General features: G+C 40.6%; 1 protein-coding gene across 2 annotated transcripts in view; it reads left to right on the plus strand.

Annotated features, from left to right (window-relative positions):
* LOC116424529 (uncharacterized) overlaps window positions 1–18,669 on the plus strand; it is a 368,994-nt gene that overhangs the window by 108,502 nt on the left and 241,823 nt on the right. For both annotated transcript variants that reach the window (XM_076365198.1, XM_076365207.1), the window contains exon 3: window positions 3,180–3,257. The gene's annotated coding sequence lies outside the window, so the exon portion shown is untranslated. The remainder of the gene's footprint in view (window positions 1–3,179; window positions 3,258–18,669) is intronic.

Genomic DNA, 18,669 nt, shown 5'->3' on the forward strand with positions numbered 1-18,669 from the left:
AGACACTTTAGGGTACTTAGTTTGTAGCTGATGGTAGTTAATTTGTCATAGTATGTCAATGTTTCACATTAGTATCGTTTCGTGTAAAAAGGTATGATTGCAGTTATTAATTTTGCTACCATGTACTCAACCATTGGATGTATAAGCACAAACAGTTCAATTAATTTGAATAATTGATCAGTGTAATGTCTGCGACCCAGCTCCATATATATGTCTACCACCATCGAATTTTCATGCGCCCCATGAACACGAATTCCACGGGCCATTCGCTTTGTGGGTCGTTGAAATACCGCTCGAGACAGTGGTAGAATAGTGCAACTAATTTCTATGACGAGACGTTGCCTTCGGCATTCGATTAACGAACCGCCGTAAAGCACAAAGGTATTGATAATTAAAAGATCAGTCTTCCAGGAACACCCAATAAACGTTACACGTGCCACAATTAAAGCTAATGGAAATCAGTATTAGTATTCACGATTCACTGCCTGGTAAGAATACTTAGTGACACAACTGAACAAATAATACTGTCACATATGGACTCTGATATCAAATAATTAATAATTATTTTCAGTACGACTTACTTCCACGATAAACTAAGTAACAAAGCATTTACTTAAGACTTCTGTCACATTCAACGCTTCACAACCATTGAGAATTTACATTTCAGTCATAAATAATACAACTATCTAAATATTCTAACATAAATATTTTATTCTGTCTATTTCTACCATACCCTAAGTAACTTATAAATTTATTCAACACTCCCAAGACACTCGACGCCTAAAAACCATTAAAAGTGAACATTGCCATCATAAATTATTAAATAACACAACTATCCAAATAATACTCCAACAAAAATATTCTAATTCTAGATAATTAACAATCATCTTCAATACCATCTATTTTTACCGTACCTTAATTAACACATGAACCATCAACTCAAGCCTCCCAAGACACTCGACGCCTCAAAACCCATAAACACCCCAATGAAAGAAACGAACTGCATAATCCCCCATCAGCTCGACAAACGCACTCATCAATCTCCCCATTACACTTCGCGGAGCCTTACATCGCGACGCGTTGCGCTCCTTTACGACGCTACGTGATACCTTGACGCTTAGGTTTAAAGCGCAACGCGACGCCCGCGTTTCCCGTTACAGCCGTTTTAAGGTGCAAATTTACGAGGTGACAGTCGGGTCAACCCGGCGATCCGGCCCCGGTATAACTCCGCTCAATTATTCCTCATCGAAGCACCGCTCTTATGACCGCTGAAAAACGTACGGGACTTTTCCAACACGACCCCCGGCGAGCTCCGATTTGTCGCCGCCGAATCCTCCAGGATTTTACGAGGGAATTTTGAAGCACGGTGTCGTTTTCGTCTCCAGTTCCCTAAACGTCGCTTTCAGGAACCGTTCGCGAGCGGAAGAAACAATTTTGCCGGGACAAAGCGGCACCAGACCCTTCCTAGATCCTTTTCCTACTGCTCGGCCACCATTACCGGGGCCGATTCATACGTTTCGACGCGTGTAAACCACCCCTAAGGCAACCCTGGATTCCGCAGGCTCGTAAATTCGCGATGACTCACGCATCCCGACGCCATTCCGCGGGATATTGTCATGGGAAGCTGAACAGAAGGCTGCTCTGCCTCTTGACCGACAGTTTTGAAGAAGGAATTTTAGGGGTTGCGAGTGAAATGAGTTTTGTGGAATGAGTTTGATGATTGCAGACGGTTTGGTAGACAGTGTAGATACTGGGAGATTCTTTTGAACTGTAGGGAATATTTTATTTTTATTTTTGCAGGTGCTATTTGGTGAAGGGGACATTTGGTTTGATACTTGACCGACAGTTTTGAAGAGGAATTTTAGGGGTTGCCGGTGGAATGAGTTTTGTGGAATTAGTTTGGTGATTGCTGGTGATATGGTAGATACTGTGGATACTGGGAGAGTCTTCGAAACTGTAGGAAATATTTTATTTTGAGTTTTGAAGATGCTATTTGGTGAAGAGGACATTTGGTTTGATACTTGACCGATAGTTTTGAGGAGGAATTTTAGGGGTTGCGGGTGGAATGAATTTTGTGAAATGAGTTTGATGATTGCTGGTGATTTAGTAGATACTTTGGATACTGGGACATTCTTTGAAACTGTAGGAAATATTTTATTTGTGTTTTGAAGATGCTATTTGGTGAATGGGACATTTAGTTTGATACTTGACCGATAGTTTCGAGGAGGAATTTTAGGGGTTGCGGGTGAAATGAGTTTTGTAGAATAAGTTTGTTAACTATTGGTAGTCTAGTAGATAACTTAGAAGTCTAAAAAGTCTTTGACTTTATTTTATTCGATGAACGAGACATTTTTATAGAACAATAAGGTGACAAAAAGCAGTATTTTTAGATTTTTCAAATAAAGAAGTTGAACATTCTCTTATTTTGATTATCTTTTCTAAATTCTTAGTATAGTTATTATATTAGTTTCAACTAAAATATTTTTAGTATAGTTAATAGTTAAGGAAGATTACGATATAATAGCATTGCAGATAGAGAAAAAACGACTCTTTGAACGAAAAATTGAATATTTCAAAGACCACTAAAGGCATATAAAAAATTCAAAATCGAATTCTCATGTTTTCAAATTGCCAATATCGTACTTCATTAAAGAACAGTCGAAAAATATAATTCCTACGAAATATTTATTCAAATATTTCCACGTTTTCTGATCAGAAAGTCGGAAGAAAATATCGAATAAATATTATTTACATAAATTCGCGGAAATTCCTCTTCAGAATCATATAAAATAATTGGAGTAACCGGATCGCCGAGCTACCAAATCGCTCCTCGCCACTTTGATTATTTCGAATCCCATGTCACTCGGGTATTCTCTCTGTCGGAAACGTTTTGGGAATCCTCGGATGCATATTGGCTCGCCTCGGAGAGACCGGAATAAAATCAACATCCCGCGGAATTGCTGGAACCGTGGAATTTCTCGGAGCACCGGGCTTTTTTCTGGAATTAGTATTTTCATGAAAATTAGTAACACAAGATGCGGTGGCCCTTCTTGCAGCCGGATGGCCCGGGAAAGATTACATTCTCGAGGCAAATGTTTATCTCCAGTCTAATTCGATTAAAACTGGCCATCTCTGTTCCACTGAAACTAAAACGTCTGTCTTCTCTCTCTCTGTTGCAGGAGGAACCGATGCACGTCGTGCTCCCTCGAAACATTAACACTCACCCCAGGGCGACCCATTGAACGTTCGGCAAAAATGTGAGTAACAATTCAATTTTATTCAAGATAAGTTTTATTTTTGTGTTTGGAGAATATTGTACGAATTATTTGTGAACAATCGCATATAGATTGAAACTACGTTTTCTTATAAATTGAAATATCAGAATTTTAGCAGTTTAGTGTAATATATTTTGCAGATGTTGCTATTAATGTGTGGTGATTGTTCAAGAAATTTACCTTTGTTTTAGAGGAAAGTCAAATTTTATTTGGTTGGATTGAAGAATGGAACTTGTTGGTTATTCTAAATTATTATATCCCAAATATTTCAAAGAGAAATCGGTAAACTTAATATTATTCAATTGCTTCAGTTTAGAATTAAATAGTATCTCTCTACTGTTAATGATCAACTTTTAAAAGAACTGCACAGCATAAACTTCCAAATTTGCGAAAAAGTCAACGAAGGGTTGAACTCCCGAAATCCCTGAGCAATCGGAACGACCTTAAGGCTCATTCATAAAAAGATGATTAATTAGTCCCGGGTAAAACGTTGATCCCTTCATTCCCGAAAACGTTATCGCGCAGAAAATTTCCGGCGCGCCGGCCGCGAGGTATGAATTTTCATCGGGAAGTCGGACGATAAATTTCCCCGGCGCCCGGCCATTATGTAGATAATCGCGCGACAGAATTTACGTACCGTGATGCCGACATTGTAGACACAGACAGTGGGAAAGGGTGGGAGGCAGGCGGGGAAACAACGAAAACGAAAATCGCGGCGTGGAATACATTTGCGAACCGCCTTTTTAAAGTTGTAATGTCCACCGCGCGTTATCCTTGCGCTCTCCCGTATGTATGGATGTATGCACGCGTATACAGGGTGGCTCGTTCGAATAAATCCACTCGAGTATCTTACTAATCATCGAGGATATAAAAATCCGTGTTAAACAACGTTTTCGTATACACAGTAATGAGCTTCATTAATTAGTTGAATTTTTGTTAGATGAATTTATTACTTCATAACCTAAAAATTGAACTGATCTTAACCAGAAGATTAATAGTAACTAGTATTCCCAACGTAACCTAAATCATCACTGAACTAGTTAACACGTTGACTGCATGACATCGATGACCGGAGCTTCTAAATTACTGAAGAACAATTACAATAAACTTGATTGTAAAAATATTTAGTAACATGAGTAGCTAGATCATAACGTAATATGACTACTGCAATGCTGAATCATTAATAATTATTTTCAATATAAAGATACAAGATACTCGAATGGTTCCATTTAAATGGATCATTCTGTTGAATGTTTAAAAAAATTATCAGCCAAGCATCAGGCTGTTCATAATAAATAATCCATCTCTGAAAACACCAAACTTTTATGGCACATTACTTTCGTGTCATCGACAATGTCGAAGATACTTTAGTGGATTCATTTAAATGGATCATCCTGTAGAATGTTTAAAAAAATTATCAGCCAAGCATCACGCTACACATAATAAATAATTCGTCCCTTAAAACTCCAAACTTTTATGGTACATTATTTTCAAATCATCGATAATGTCGAAGATACTCCAGTGGGTCCATTTAAATGGGTCACCCTGTAGAAAGCCTAAAGGAAATGTCTGCCAGACGCCAGGCGAACGTGATATCCGAAGTCACTCACGAATTCATGGGATCCCTTTCTTCTTTGTTTTCCCCTGCCCCCGGTCGCGACTCGGTAACACGCACACACAAGCACGCGTACCGATTCGGTAATGTTCCCGAGGATTTCCCGGCAATCTCGGCCCGCTTTCCTCCAAATCTCCCGGCAATGAGCCGCGTGATGCAACCCCTTCCCTTTTTTTCCCGTTTCCCTTCCTCGTTCTCTTTTTTCTTGCCCTTTTCTTATCCCTTCTTCTCCAGCGTGACGGTCGCGAGTTGAATTTCGGATAGAAGTTCGGGGCTTGAGAAATGGCAAATTGAGCGTAGATGAAGCGCGTGGGATCTGTGCGTGTCGTTATCCTGGTTGGGATTGGCTTCAGATCGATTTGAATTTTTGGCGATCTAGCTGGCTTTAGAGATGGCAGTTGCCTGTATGAGATTTGAAATTGTTTCGTTCGCTTTTCCGGTTAGGTTAGGTTAGGATCGGTTCGATTTTTAGGTTAGGAAGTAATGGATACGTTGTAGACGGAGATCAAACTCGGTTAGAGATGAATAAGATTCGATATATTTATTGCTGTTGACGTTAAGAAATATTTACACGTGATTTACAGCTTCAAAAAGTAACTCTTCATTAGGTTAGGTCTAAATAAGTTCGAACTTTAGGTTATGAAACAGCAACAATCAAATCAACCGCGAAATTAATTGAAGCTAATTATATTTGGCACGCAGATGTAATTGCATTGAACTAATTTCAAACTCGCCGTTTAATTAAATCTGATTCACATGAACTATTAGATTAGAAAACGTCGACGTCTCGGTTCAAATAAGTGCACACTATATATCAATACTTTTCTGTCGGTCTCCAAACTAAATTCGTCTTACTCAATTTGAAATATAGAAGATGCAAACTCCATTTATCTCCTTCCGTCTCGATTTCCCCGCACACACCAGAAACCCATCAGCCAACGGAATCCTTAGCTTTCGCAAAATTGCAATTCGGTGGAAAATTAATTCTAAAAGCACCGAACATATTCGGGTCCATTGTTTCCTTGGCACAGAATTTACTTCTGTGCTGCCCCCATGGCTAAAATGCTGGTTCCCGATATTTTACCGTGGCACCGCCCCTCAATCAGAACAAAGGGATTCCGGTTGTCCGAAACTTGCGTACGTTCGGAGTAATCCGCATAAATTCCTGGTAACAGTCGCGTTTCCCATCCCGGGTAACAGAGAGCGCGCGAGAGAGAGGAACACGGAGAAAGAGGATATTCGTACGGGGAACTGGAAGAAATTGGTAAGAAGAGAAGCGAGTTCGGCTGGTGGTCCCAGCGCACGTATACCAGGAGGATTTAGGTCAACAATGTGGAGCCCCGTGGATATAGCAGCGGCGAATAGACTGCCGTAACCGATTGAAAGTATTCTACTCGATTTGGCCGCGATTGCGCGGAATCTCCCGAGTGTGGTAATGCATCCACCTTCTTTACCGCCGGTTACGTGTAACAGGATAATCGTCATGGCGACCCAGATCCCGGAATCCCCCGAGCTCTCTCCTACTTCCGTTAAATGTAGCTTGACGAAAAGCGCCCTGGGTTCTGTAAACAGGATCCTGTTTTCTTGCGTCGAACTGCCATTGGAAATTGCTGTCGCTGGATGGTTGATTCCGGGGTGATCCCAGTTTCGGGAGTTTATAGACCTAGTTCCGAACCCGAACCTAACCTAATAGCGACTGGCCTGAACTGACCTAACTGGAGTGGAGGGATTTGGGTTCTGTGGACTGGAGTTTGATTAATTGTGTATGACTGGAGATTACCGTTGCTGATCATTACTGTAGACTATTCACGGACTTCATTTCTGAGTGGGCTTGGTTGCAGATGTAACTTAGTTTTGGATTGAGTTAAGGGGATGGCGATACTGCCACTTGGTTCAGTAGAACGTGATAGATTTTGATGGTGTGGGTTTATTGATTGGGTGTTTTGCTATGTAGCTATTGTCTGACGGTGAGAAATTGAGTTGTTAATTTAGACTTAACATACTTGGTCTGACTAAGTCTTTAAATTTAATCTTTGATTTAATATATCCACTTAGATGCCTAAAATTATTATTGAATAGTGTCTTAGCATTTCCTCTGACTCACAAATTTTTCATTCAGATCCAACCCAGCACTAACCTAACCTATACCTCCCTAAACTTCCTCCAAGACTCCTAACTCAATAATATCTAAGACTTCGTCCAAACCCCATACAGAATTACTAAACTTCAGTTAAGAGGATAGAGACACTGGTACTTAGTTCTGTAAAACGTGATACATTTTGACGTTATGAGTTTATTGACTGGATGTTCTGTAATGTGGCCCTTGTCAAGGGTGAGCAATTAAGTTGTTAATCTAGACTTAACACACTTGGCCTGCCTTAGTCTTTAAATCTAATCTCTGATGTAATCTATCCATTAAAACTCCTCAGGTGATTATTTAATATTGTCTTAGCATTTCTCCTAAGTAAACAAATTTTTCATTCAATCCCAGACCAATATTGTGAGTTTACTGATTGTATTTTGTTATGTTCCCTTGTCTAAGAGTGAACAATTGAGTTATTAACCTAGACTCGACATACTTGGCCTGCCTAAGTCTAAATCTAATCTTTCATCTATCCACTGAAATGCCCACAGTGATTATTCAAACAGTATCGTAGCCTTTCCCTAATCTACAAATTTTTCATTGAATCGCAGCTCAGCACTAACCTACCCCATACCTCCCCAAACTTCCTCGAAGTCTTTCCTAACCCAATAACACCCAAGACACCGTGCAAACCTCATACAGAATTACAAAAACACACATCTCCGGAACACATCCAATTAAGTCGGAGCATGTTGAAACACCCAAATAGCGGTGTTAGCTAACTTCGCGACTCGGCGTGGCCGTGCCGGATTTCGACACGTGCGCCGGTCCGGGGTCTGCCTTTGAAGTAGTCGTAAAAGCTGCAACTACTCCGCTCACAGTTTGAAACGTTTTAGCGGGCGAATTGTAAAGCGAAGACTGTTACGTGTACTTAATCTGTGCCCGGACTGTAAAACGTATCCGGGTGGCGGCCATTGTGACCCGTGGCGCCGCGCGTTAAACATCTTAAAATACCTCTATTCCGGCAGCGCACGATCGTTCCCTCATCTGAAATTATTTTTCCCGGCCAACTTCTGCCCCGCCCAACACTCATCCTCCTAAACGAGGTCTCCCACACCGCGCCGATTAACCCCTGCGCAATGAACGCGTTCTTAACTATGGAAAAAAAGGGGAGCAGCAGGGGAGTCAGGTCAGCCACTTGAATCTGGAGTATTCTTTTCTGTAGAAAAAGCCTCGCAGTCGTAAGACATCGTCAAATGACAGCGATATTAATTCTAGGAGGATCGATCCGGTTATTGAGAAATTTAGGGTATTTGCTAAAATAGGCGAAGACGAAGGATGAAGTTCGCTGTAGACGAATTTCAGTTGGAATGGTTGAATAGTGTCGAAAAACATGATAGACTCGGTTTACCGGGCACTCGAGGAGCTCCAGGAAAGTGCGGTGACCCAGTTGAAATAAAAATACGCGGGCGCGTTCGCAAGCATCCACCGGCAATTCGCTCGAATGCTCTCACACGTGCTCGCGCCCATTTTTTCCCCTCCTCTCGTCGTCACGGCGCTTCCCCTCTGTCGTCCCTGCCCGCAGGAGTAGTTAGTTATGACGGTTCGCATGTTAAAGAAGCAACGACAGAACCGGCGGCTAACGACGCGTACATCCTCAAATAGAAACCTCCGACTCCTCTGGATTCTGGAGCGTGGAATGAGCTGGGGAGGGCTGCGAAATGGCGAGCATGGATTCGTCGAGACGTTTGGACGTTTTTCTTGGGAGAGGAATTTTTATTTTTTTCCACGCTACGGCGTTTCATATGATGATGGAGGTTTGTTGTTAATATTGTTCTGTTGAAATACTGTTCGTGTGATGTTGAATTATTTATTATTTCAAGTACAATTGGAAGTACTTACCTTTTAGTTTTAATTTTAATTTAGTTTTATTTTTATCTTTTCTACGCTGCTGTGTTTGAAATGATGGAGGTTTGTTGTTAACATTGTTCTGTTGAAATACTGTTCGTGCGATGTTGAATTATTTATTATTTCGAGTACAATTGGAAATACATAGTTTCTGGTTTTAAGTTTACTTTAGTTTCATCTTTATTTTTTCTGCTGCGTTTGAAATAATGATGGAGGTTTGTTGTTAATATTGTTCTGTTGAAATACTGTTCGTGTGATACTTAATTATTTATTATTTCGAGTAAAATTGGAAATACTTTCTGGGATTTATTTTAATTTAGTTTTACAATTGAAACCATTCTGTTCTTAATAGTAGCTTTTACTTACTTTTCGAAGTGGAACGTTCTCATTTGTGATTCTTGTTTTTATTTCATTTCGAAGATGGAAGATTTTCATTTTTAATTTGACGTTTTTCTTTAGTCTTGAAAATGGAACTTTGTTGGTTTTATTTCGAACGGTTTCTTCTGATTTGTTGATTGTTTAGGGATAGTGTTTCTGAAGTTTTGTAATTGTTGATATGAGAAACGGTACGGTCAAGGTGCAGAGGGTTACCGTAACAAAGTTCTTGAAATTCATCGAGATATTGAATAACCGGGATCGGTTTGGCTGGTTAATTTTGATGATGTTTGAAGTTTTTATTGGAAAAGTTGCCGCACGAGAATTTTGTTACGAACTAATATCTGAGGTATTCGTGTAAGCCTCCGTGGGAATGAACTGCCGGGGTAACTTTGCCGCTGGAATGATTTAGCTTTCCGGGGATTTTTCTGCGCTTTTCTGATGATTATGAACCTCGGATAGAATTTTTTAATATTAGACATTTTAATAACGCTGCAGTTCTTCTTATTACACTCTTGCATATGGAATATCTCGCTTAAAATATTAATTTATCCTTAATATTTTAGATTACAATATTCAGAAAATTAATTTAGAATCTCGCAGTATTTAATTCAATAATCATTTTCATATAAAATTAAATCTATTCTCTCATTTTTCTTACTTCCATAATTTGTCTATCACATGTATAGAAAGTAAAAAAATTAATTGAGAGCTAAATCTCTCAATACCTAATTCAACAATCATTTTTATATAAAATTAAATCTATTCCCTCACTTTTCTTACTTCCATAATTCATCTATCGCAATCTAATTCAAATTCTAATTCAATTCTCAAAATCACCTATCATACGAACAAAAACCGACAACCCAGCAGAAATTTAATCCCAAACATAACAATTCTAATCAATATAACAATTCAAAACCAAATTTCAAAGGCAGCATCTCCAAAACCCCGAGCACTACGATCAAGCTACCAGAAGCCCATCCGAAAAGCTCGGAAACCTAAAAAGCGAACTCCCTGGGAACTTTCTCTAGCAAATTTCACCGATGTGCCAAAACGGTCGCCCAGGGCGTCGAAATTCATAAAGAAACCAGCGACGTGTCCCTCGCACATGCGTGCCGTCTGTGGATTATCCCGAAACGTCTGCAGCCCTGGCTCGCATTACGCACCCCTTTCTTCCCCCATTATGAAGGGACATTAATGCTGCCGGCGGTTGTAGCAGCCAAGGGAAAAACAATAGGTATTCTCAGAACACTTGTCCGCCTCTGCCATACCTGTCCATTGTTTCCCTGGCGCTGGCTGACGGCGCCGTTTCACCGCCAAAAAGAGAGACAGAGACAGTTACCAAGGGACGCGCTGTCGACAGGGGCGAAGCGAAAGGGAACCAATTTCATAAAACCCTCGCCAACCCCGGCCATTTTTCTTTGCGTTAACGTCAACAATCAGCTGAAGGATTTCGCTCGGCGTGATATCAGTCAATCCCTTCGGCGAGCCTTTTAATGGCCGCGAGTAAGCGAATCCACGGGGACAGAAGATTCGCACGTTCTTTTTATTTATCTTAGTTAAGCTGTGAATCCATTAGACGTTGCGCTCGCTTTTTTTCTCTGGTTTAAGAAGATTGCGGAGAAGGAAGTTCGTTCGTGGGCGATATTGAGGGTTTGTCAGCTTCCTTTAGAATTAATTGGACAGAAATTATTGGTAGGATTGCTAGTTGTATTATAGACTAATTTTTAGCTTTAAAATTAACCCTTTGCTCTGTGATTTAATCTTCAGCTATGATCGATACATCGATTTTGTCATTGATAATTTATTGAGAAAACGGAACAAATTCTAGGTATATTTTAGGTCTATGTCTGCTTTAAAATATAATCATTGATATTGGAAGAATAATATTTAATTTGAACTCCAAATCGAGTAATATTTATGCTTGTTGAATTCTGTTTAAAATTTTCACCTGTCTGGCACGTTATTCTAAGATAGGGTTAATGGTTTCAAGGGTATAAAAAATGATATTAATCATTAATAGATCTAATAGAGTTTCAGAAACCCAGATTTTTGCATGAAGTTCTTTATCATATCATTTTGTTGCTGAATTTGTTTTTTATTTTTATTGTTTGTGTTTACTTCTGCTGAGTTAGAATAAACGCTTTAACGTTACCTTTCTCATTTCAAATTTGAGTTTTAGAGCTTTTATTTGATTAATTTTTACTCCGGAATATTTCTATTATTAATTGGTCCATTTGATTTATTCATAGAGTACGATAAAAATGAACAGAAGCTTGAAATAAAATCTGTAATAAAGAAATTAAGTGTCTTAATATTCAATTAGTTTGACTAGCGAATTGTTCCAGCTGTCCAAAATAGTTCCTTAGCCGTCTATTGCCATTTTTAATCGGAAGAATCGAGAGCACTTGAAATAGTTAGCACTGACACGCGAGGTAACGCGACGCCAGCCGTCGCCGCTGATTAGCTCCTTAATTAATGTTTCATTATTGGAGAACACGGGGAGCAGTTATCGCGTTACATAATTAAATCCCGGCGCCATAATTAGATATCTCTCTTCTATTAACGTAACCTTGTTCCTGTCTTTAGATATTGGAATTTTCTTCGTCGAAAAATGCAATTTTCCTCCTCGAAAATCGGAGGAATCAACTTAAAAGGGACAGACGTTCTCCGCGCGAGAAACATGGTGGCAGTTTAAGCTCGAGGTTTGTTTCGCAGGATCTAATGGGGTGAAATCGCGCACGCGATTGCCGGCTGGCCTATAATTAGCACGGAAAAAGAATCGCGCAAGGTTTCAAGGGCTCGAGTCAAGGTACCGCGTCAACCTAGCGTTGAATTTTGTGTCCTTGGAACGAAACTTTCGTGCACAGTGTGTTTCTCCTTGATTGGGGAGTTCGGTGACTTGCGGTTGCTGGGAATTACAGTAAAGTGGACAGAAAGTTGGGATTATTAACTATCAATCACTTTAGAAGTACAATTGTTGCAATGGAACGAGGAATATTTGTATTATTTTTATGTAATTGTATAATTATATAAAAATAATATTTTCTATAACTGTCTAAGATCAGATTTTTTAATGTTCACTGTTGTATTAACGTTAAGAAATTGGTATAAAAAATAGACAGTTCTTGCTCAAGTCTATGAGGAACTTAGCTCCCATCGAACGTAACCTACAAGTAGCTTAGACCTGATATTAAAGTTTACTACTAAATATATCATACTGATATAAAGAGTAATTAGACTGCAGACTTGACCTAAACCTAGTTCTACCTCAATCCTAATAATTACACCTAAGAACATTAATAAATCACGAAGCTAAAGTTTACTACTGAGAATATCAAACTGATATAAAGAATAATTAATCTACAGACCTGACTCAAACCTAGTTCTACCTAAATTCTAGCAATTACATTTAAAAACATTAATAAATCCTATCCCCAATCCCCAATAAACACTGCAGAACTACACCTAGTTCTACATGAATCCCAACAATTACACCAAAAGGCACCAACAAATAACAGAAACTCTAGACAATAGCTGCCTCTATACTCAGTGAACCTCCTAAACCTAACAGCACTGGAAGACAGCTTGAAAAATGCCTACATTCCATCCATCATTATAACTAACCTATAATGCACTCCATAGACTGCAACAACATGATCTTGGAGATTGCAGCATGCTCTAATTTAATGTACCCTAAAAAGTATCTAGGCAATACTTGCTATAGTAAACTCTTGCCAGTCGACTGGTCCCAGCGGATTCCGACTTTCCTGTTGCTCGTCAATCTCGTTGAAAGGCATCGGCCGATACGGCCGCGTGTCACGGTCGGCCATCAGGCTAATTATTAACATTACAGGAACCCGGGGAACGTCGTTCAATCCCATCCAGCGGCCGGCTATTATCTCGAGCCGCTCGACCGTATAATTGCCGCCTAATGATCTCCTCCGAATTATTGACTAACCACTGTTAAGTAACACCGTTCCGCGGGTGCTGTTTAATAACGTTATGACGCACAAATGGATATCGGTTGGCGGGCAGGGTGTGTTTATTGTTCGGCCGATCGTAATTCTCGCGTAACGCCAATTATTGGTTCGATCCCGCCCACAACACCCCCGACAGAATCTACCTCCATCCCTTTGTCTCGCGCAGTGAGAAGGAATCGACGTTTCAGTAGCTGAAAATCAATTTTCAGGATTCACGGGAATATCGTGAGGGATACTAAACATTAGGTGGGAGTGTTTTGTTTTTGGTGAAATTATTTCTAAGAGAAGAATTATTGTAGTATATAAAGTTATTTCATTGGGTAAGAATGAATTTTTAAGTATCTAAAAGAAATGAGATGAAATAAATCTAAAGTAATTCTTGAGAATGATTTTTTTATGTTAGGAAATGTATACTAGTGAGGGGTACTAAAAATTAGGTGGGAGTGTTTAGCTTTTGATGAAATTATTTCGAAGTGAATAATCATTGCAGTAGATGAGGTTATTTCGGTGGCTAATTTAAGTTAAGTTAAGTATCAGTTTTGAAATGTCCGGAGGAAATGAGATAAAGAAATCTGAAAAGGACGAAGTAAGATTAAACGAGGCAGTGTCAGTGAACGTTTTATTAGCATAACAAAAGGGGGCACATCAGTTCATCTTCATTTGTTTAAAAATTATGAACTTTTCACCAGTGAAACGCTGATTTCCTTCACTGTTAAGGAGAATGTGGCTGGATACTGCTATGGTAATGCCGACGATATTCTGGAGACAGCGAAAATTCCATTGCTGGGAAGATAATCGTAGCCCATTAACGTTCTAATGAGATTTCGAGCGTCGACTCGCGTCGCCAGTATTATTCTTCTCATTTCGTTGCTGTTAACCTACTATCGGCTAATGTCGCGGCTTCGTTTCATTCCGCGGTGGCCAATCTGCGACCAGATGCTCGAGAATCCGTTCGTTTGTCGAGGCGAGGTCGAAGACCTCGTGAAAATTAAATAGAAACACAAAGAACTCACAGTGACGACTAACGTTGATAAATGTTCAACTTAAATAAAGCCGATTAAGATATAACCTAGGCCTATCCAGCATTCATCAAGATCCACTCCCTAAGCAAGGCAAATTATCTTCCAATTTCCAGCGAACCAAGGCTAACCAAACTCCAATCTATACCTAACCAAGATCTATCAATATTTAATCTCAACTGAATTAGCCTATATCCCCAATCTCCAATATCATTCTACACGTCCTTCAAGAATTCCATTCGAATTTCAACCTTCACAGAAGATATCACGTCTCATCAGCGTTGGTAGCAATAACTCCAGAACAAATTTCAACTTCTTTTGCATCTTACTAAATCACCAGGCGATTCTTATAGAGTTCCTTACCTTAAATACGAAAACCAAATTGCTGGGTCACGTCGTTTTCGAAAACACTGTTTTTCTAAAAACGGTCGAATTTTTCGGAGAACCAAGTGTTACGCGAGTATAATGACCACCTAGCGGCTATTACAAAAGAAAAATCGTGTTCCACAGTGTAATCAGCCTAATTCATCCCACTATGTCAGCAGTGTTGCACTCCTTTTTCAAGATACCGTCAGCCGTTTCGATAACTCGTCTCCCAGACGCCAGGTAACCTAATCCTCGTCTCACGTCAGGCTGCAGCTAACTTTCTAGACACTATTATGCTCCCATCGGTCTCGGTTAGCGTACACGCGAACGCGTGTGTTCCGCAGGAGGCGCGCACGGAGTGGGGAGGGTAGCAGAACCAACGCCAATTACGTCTGCACCTGAGAGGTCAATATGAACGTGCGTGCGTAACCCGGGGACACGCGCGTTTCATCGGCGACCGGTGTCTCAGGCGTTCCCCGCGCGGCCGCCGCCCGGAAAATTGATCGGGAACCGCTGTACCATTTAATTGTCACCGATTATTCGTGCTCCAGTTTGCCACGTCAACGGCAGACAGCGAGCCGAGCATTATGCGGCTTTCAGGACACCGGCCGCGGACCGGTCGAAAGATATTACTCCCAGTGTTTCATTAGCGTTTAATTAATTCCCTAATTAAGCCCTGTCGATCCGTGGTTCGGTTACCGGCACGTTCTCTAAATATCGGCTACCAGAAAATAGCGGGAATACGATACTTATTATACAGGGGGATGATCGTTTTAAAACCGACGTCACTGTGGTTTTGTTTCGCTTTGGATAAATCTTGCTCGGTTTTTGTGCGAGATGAAGGAAATATAGAATGCATGTTGTGGAAAGGTTCCTTCGGATTCGTTGATGGGTTTCGAAGAGGAATTTTATGAATGGACATAGTGACCTAGGGAGTTAGGGGATGCGTGAATTGTCCCCCTGCAGGGGATTTCGGTTGGGCGCTGCGCAGCGGGAGAGGAATTGAGTTTGGGACATTGTCCAGTTTGTAGTGTTAGAGTTAAGTTATAGATTACTGTGATTTAAAATTGAATCGTAGGGTGGGACTAGATATTGGAAAGTATTTAGTGTTTTGATTAGTCTCTTATTAGCAGATAGCATCTCTTGTGATCAAATTGTGAACCTACTTTGGACTCTTGTACTGCAATTTTTAGATTAGCGTATGGTGTCTGATATACATTGTACTATGTTCCATTTGCAACATATCCTGCAGATATTGAGACTTCTTTAGCAATACGAATAACCTGAATTCAATATTTTTAGATCTCAACAATTGCCCAAGCTCCCTTAAGCTAGATATAAATTAGCAGATCACTCTGCTTCAAATGTAACACTCAAAGACTACATCAAACCTAGGTCCTGTTATCCTCTACAAGATCAGACCTTATCGAAGCGAATAATCCGAATTCAATATTTCTAAGTTAGGTCTGAACAAGAATCCAAGATTCCTTAAGCTAGATCTAGATTAATAAATCACTCAGCTCCAAATGAAATCCTCAAAAACTACATGAAACCTAGTTCCAATCATCCTCTACCAAATCAAACCTAACCTAGCCAACACACAATACACCAGCCCAGACAACCGTATCTCAGAAGCCACCCCCAAAACCGACCACCCTATCGCCGTACACTATCGGTCGCGTATTTCTCGGCGCAACATCGGCGGGACGTGTTAGCGTCGTGATAAAACCCCGAAAATCGTGCAAATACATCGATCGTCCCACTTTCCGCCCCCCTCGAAGAGCCATGTGCGCCTGTACGGCGTCTCGAAGGCGATTGATGGCATCGCAGCCGTCGCGTGACACACCAACACACCCCTACAGACTTAGCTACCGTCGAGATTTATCGGCCTTTAAGGGTGGTCGATTCAATTACGCTCTCGCGACTGCCTCCGCCATCCCCCACCAGCAGTCCTTCGGACCCGGGAGCCGCGAAAACAAAGATTTAAGCGATCAACGTGGGGAATCCCGGGTCCAGAGCTGGACGGTATAATGGCATTACCAGGGAATTACAAGATAAACAGAGATTATCTGTTTTCACGGCTGCCCGTGGCTTCTTTCTCGCGTTTTCGTGCCAACTATCGCGGCCCCAGCGCTAATGGAGGCCGAAAACGCCGGGACGAAAGGGGTGGCCACTCCCCCTGGCGACCCGCTCGAAAGAAATTTACTGTTATTGTGCCTTTAAAGTAGCGCTCAGTGACAGGCAGGATTTAACGGGGGCAGGCGGACGGTGTCTCTTCAAGGTAGTTCGGAGAAATTTCATTTGGGAGAGCCGTTCGGCCGGCTGTTGCCGGAGGAGCGACGTCGATGCTTATTTGTTGCTTTAATTGGAGAAGAATTTAACCATCGGGTGCTGGAGGAAATAACTTTGATGCCGGAAGTTTCATTTTGGCACTGGTTTCATTGTCTTGCGAATGGCAAGAGAAATAAATGGGATTGAGTATTTAATTGCTATTAAATGTTACGTGAATGCTGCGACAGTTAATGTTTTCGACGAGTGCTTCTGACGACGAATATCGTTTCGAATGATTTCGAATTAACGAATGAGATTATTTCAGGTAGCGTATATAATTTTGAATTGATAATTGTTATTAAATACTATGTGAAGGATATGAACATTTATATTCTTAATTATTGCAAATATTTTAAAAATAATTCTAAAGTAAAATTCTTACGTTTATTATTTCTCGATTATTCTAAATGTTTGCGAATACGAAATTAAGAAAAAATCAAGGATTATCATCGGGAAAAGATAATTAAATTGAATTTAATTAATGATTACAAATATTATAAAAATATTTCCAAAGCAAAATTCCTACGTTTAATATTTTTCGATTATTCCAGAAGTTTACGAATACAAAATTAAGAAAAAATTGTTTCTCGGTTTGAAAGCGATTTGTCTGCGAAATCGCAAAGATTATCATCGCGAAAAGATTCCTTTGAGAGTTGTTTTTCTCTGGGAGTCGTTGAAACGGACGAGACAGGGATTTAGTTTCTTTATTTCCCGTTTAATTTATCGTCGACGCAAATGGGCCCGTGATATTCATTACGCTGGAAATTGTCTTAACGATAATCTGTCGGCGGTTGCAATCCCTCCGCCGCCACTGGATTTTTTAAAATACTGGAGCGGCCGTTCTTCCCCGTTCATTAAAGTCGATGGCGTGATCCGTGAAAACGGCGGGGACGCGGAGCGAGCTCCGCGAAATGAGTTACACCGCAGTGTACACCAATTAACATCGATTCCCCGTTTCGAAACTTTCCCGCTCATAAAAAAGTTGGTCAGAAACGCCGCGAACGAAGGGGGGAAAAATAGATTTAACAATGAAACGCTCGAGAAAATACGCCAAGGGAGCGTTTCATTAAAATTTTTCGCCAAGAGTTCACCAAGAACCTCGAATATTTTTCAAACTTCCGGTTTGCTTTGTACTCGAAGATAAATTGTAAAGTCGCCAGATTTTTCATTGAAACTCCCCCTGCATATTAATACCGTCCTGTTCTAACATTTTAATCTCAACGATGATCCATATTCTAATCTCTTTCGACAGTTCCCATTGGCGGGAAATTCGTATTGATTCACTTAGAAATCGATCGGTGCGAAACGTTTTACAATATTTCTCTCTGTAGTCGGTCCTGCGTATTGCCGGAACGTCCCTGGATCATGAATAATGTAAAACAGCCGCCATTATGATTTTTATTAACGGTTCGTGTCGCCAGACCTAACCTCTTCGATCGCGAGCGTGCACGGCTCGTTTGTCCAAGCGCGGGGGATAATTATTTGCGACACGAGTACCAATTAAGCAGTTCGAGGGAACTTTTCTCGCTGTTACTCGCCACGCTCGTAAATATCGCTGCGAATCACCCTGCTCCCATAAATTTCGCGACAACCTTTTAGAAAGCCCTTCCCTCTGTCTCGCTTCCTTGTACTCCTCTTACGTCCGCCTTTCGCGCCACCTACTCCCTCTTCTTGCACTTTCTCTTTCTCCCAGTCTCTTCCACCCCCAATT

Source organism: Nomia melanderi, chromosome 2 (assembly GCF_051020985.1).
Source record: "Nomia melanderi isolate GNS246 chromosome 2, iyNomMela1, whole genome shotgun sequence".
NCBI lineage: Eukaryota > Metazoa > Arthropoda > Insecta > Hymenoptera > Halictidae > Nomia > Nomia melanderi.